The sequence below is a fragment of the Xenopus laevis genome, chromosome 7L (assembly GCF_017654675.1).
Source record: "Xenopus laevis strain J_2021 chromosome 7L, Xenopus_laevis_v10.1, whole genome shotgun sequence".
NCBI lineage: Eukaryota > Metazoa > Chordata > Amphibia > Anura > Pipidae > Xenopus > Xenopus laevis.
This window is the reverse complement of record NC_054383.1, coordinates 36560715-36564261: the sequence shown is the minus strand read 5'-3', so window position 1 is coordinate 36564261 and position 3547 is coordinate 36560715.

Here is a 3547-nt window from a genome sequence, read left to right as displayed (position 1 = left end):
TCGCGCCAAACTTTTCTCCACAATTCGCGCGTTCTCTTACACAACAGCGTAGCCACGCCCCATGCTTTGAAGATGCTCCGCCTCCGATGGTGATGCTTTGCTCCGCCCCTGGTAGATGGGGAATTGGCGCGAGATTTTTTTTTTCTTTTTCTTTTGCGCATGCGTTAGATTGATGGTTTCCAGCGAGTTAGCGGAAGTGTAGATAGTTTTCCTCATTTAGTTATTGCGGAAGCCGGGACTAGCTTTAGCTTCATCGTTAGGGCGCCTCGTTTGTGATGTGACGCTTTTGTTTAGCGGAAGGAGCAGTGTTGTAATATTTAAAGGCTAGTTTAGTAAGATTGGTGCTGCATTACCTCTGTGAAGTCTGTGGCATCTGGAGATTCTGCCCAATGCGGGGAGAGGCTGCTGATTCGTATTCTTTTAGTGTTTTTCCCCACAATTATATGATAAGAGGCTCGTTTTATATAAAAGCTGGGGCATTATTTTTTACGACTAAAGGACACAAAGGCCTGATTTAGGAGGTTGCACTGATTTATTGGGTGAAATATAGCAACTATATGACCAAAATAAATATTTTGTCATAATGCAGAAGTGTGCATATTCTTTGTCAGTACTGGAAAGTTACATGGGTCTGTGCAGACTGGTATTGGCAGGGGTTTGGCCTGTTTCCTAGAGCACATCAAGGGGTAGATTTATCAAGGGTCGAAGTGAATTCAAGGGAATTTTCACACATTCAAAGTAATTTTTTGGATACTTCTACCATCGAATAGGATACTACGACTTCAAAATTCGATTCGAAGTAAAATCATTTGATAATCGAAGTACTGTCTCTTTAAAAAAACTTTGACTTCAATACTTTGCCAAATTAAACCTGCCGAAGTGCTATGTTAGCCTATGGGGACCTTCTAGAGCAGTTTTCTAAGTTTTTTAAAGTCGAAGAAAAATCGATGGATGAAATCCTGCGAATCGTTAGATTTGAAGGATTTCATCGTTTGATTGAACGATTTTACTTTGACCGCAAAACAGTAAAATTCTGTAAAAAAAAACTTTGATAGTCGAAGTAAAGCCATTCGATGGTCGAATTTCGAAGTATTTATCACTTTGAAATTTGACCCTTGATAAATCTGCCCCCAACTGTTATGTGGTTGCCCGTAACCCGTATTCCAGTCCAGTGTTTTATGTGAAAATAAGGGCCGTATTTTTCACATTTTAGAAGAAGAAAATGGATAAAATGTGTCTTTTTTTCTACTCAAGTGCTGGATTTTTCACAATTTAGGGGCAAACGTAGAAGAGAATGTGTGAAATTGACCAAAAGTAATATTTTTTTAATCCTAGCTTTTACGTGAAAACTAGAGAAAGTGTTTTTAAAATGTAGGCCTTGCCAAAAAAGACTTGATTTTACGAGAATATATTGTCATTAGGGCCCCTTCCTCTTTATTTAATGTGGTCCTAACTCTGAAGTGTGCAGGTTCTGTCAGTATTGCAGCAGAAAGTTACATGGGTCTGTGCAGACTGGTATTGGCAGAGTGTTTTATGTGAAGATAAGGGCCATATTTTTCACATTTTAGAACAAGAAAATGGCTAAAATGTACCTGTCTTTTTTCTTTTTTTTTTTCTACTGAAGGGCTGGATTTTTCACAATTTAGGGGTAAATGTAGAATAGAATGTGTGAAATTGGCCAAAATTTTTTTTTCTTTAGGTTTATTAACACAAGATAATCCTAGCCTCAGCGCCGATTCTAATGAAGACGCCGCCTGAGGCGGCTCCTTAAATGCCGCCCCTCCCCTCGCAGAAACACTAGTGTGGAGAGCGCAACTGCGCTCTCTCGCACTAGTAAAGCCGAATTTCCGGTTTCAAAACCGGAAATTCGGCTCTTTAAAGTGACAGGAGCGGCTTTTTGCCGCCCCTGGAAACTTATCTGGCGCTGACACCTGAGGCGAGCGCCTCAGCTCGCCTCATTGGCGGAGAGCACCTGCCTAGCCTTTATGTGGAAACTAGAGAAAGATTTTTTTTAAATATAGGCCTTGCCAAAAAAGGCTTGATTTTAGGAGATTATATTGCTGTTGGCAGGGTCCCTGCCTCTTTGTTTAATCTGGTCCTAACTCTGAAGTGTGCGGTTCCCTGACAGTTCCACAGTAGGACGTTCCAGGGCCCCAAAAGGGGATCTGTGAAGACCAGAGCTGGCAGGGGTTTACTCTGTTTTATGGAGAAGTTAGACCACACCAGTTGTGTTAAAGGGGCAGTTTGTCTTTGTTATATTTTAGTATTTCATAGAATGGCTAATTCTAAACAACTTTTCAATTGGCCTTAATTTTTTTGTATTTTTTTTTAATTTTGTCTTTTGACTCTTTCCAGCTTTCAAATGGGGGTCACTGACCCCATCTGAAAAACAGATGCTATCTAAGGCTACAAATCTATCTTTCTACTTTTTTGGTACTGCTCAATTAAGGTCCCCCTTATTCATATTTCAGTCTCTTACTCAAATCAATGAATGGTTGTTAGGGTACTTTTGAGAAGACTGTAAAATTGACCAAAAGTAATCTTTTTACTCGTTTATTCCAGTCCTTTCTCTGAAGAGTGCAGGTTACCTGTCTGTTCAACAGAAAGTACTGACGCCCTTTTGGAGCCCCAGAAAATACCAGATCTGGCAAGGGTTTTTCATGGAAAAGTAATAGAACACCAGCTGTCACCCTCTGCTACCCAAAAACAAACTTATTTTGAGTTCAGAGTTTTTTATTTGCAGACCAGGGTCATACTTTTCACAATTTTGTAGAATATAGTGGGTCGAATTGACCAAGTGTAATCATTTTGATACCTTATTTTTGGGTCCCAGTATATTTTGTGCAATTAAGGTTAGATATTTTTTCACAATTTAGGGACAAAACAATCATTTAGGAGCAAACAATAGGAGAAACTGACCAAAGGTAATCATCACTGTTAAGGGTTTTTACTTTGGCATACGAGGATACCAGTGTTTATTGTGTGAAAAATAGGAACAAAATATGGGCTAATTTAGGAAAATATGGGTGAAATACACGAACATTAATCTTTAGTTTTTAGGGTCTTTTTCATAATGGCGTTGGAGGGTCCCAGTGTTTTATGCGAAAACCATGGCAAGATTTTTTCACAGGAAAAAAAGGCTTGTTAAAGAAAATACAATGACTTAATTGACCAAAAGTTGTCTACAGTTTTTAGACGTTTTCCCCCCACACGTCTTCACATTTTAGGGATTATTGTGTTTTTCACAAATTAGGGTGGTGTCAGAGGGTCCCAGTGGTTTTTGTTCTAACAAGGGCCAGATTTGAAACAATTTGATGACATAACAAAGGCCAATGGAGGAGAAGACAGAGGTAACAATTTGGGGAGAGAATAAGGACCGATGGAGAAGACTGGGGACAGATTTGTCACAATTTGGGAAAAGAACAAGGACCGATGGAGGAGAAGACTGGGGCCAGATTTGTCACAATTTGAGGAGAGAAAAAGGGCTAACTGAGGAGAAGGGCCAGATTTGTCACAATTTGGGGAGCGGACAAGGGCCAATGGAGGA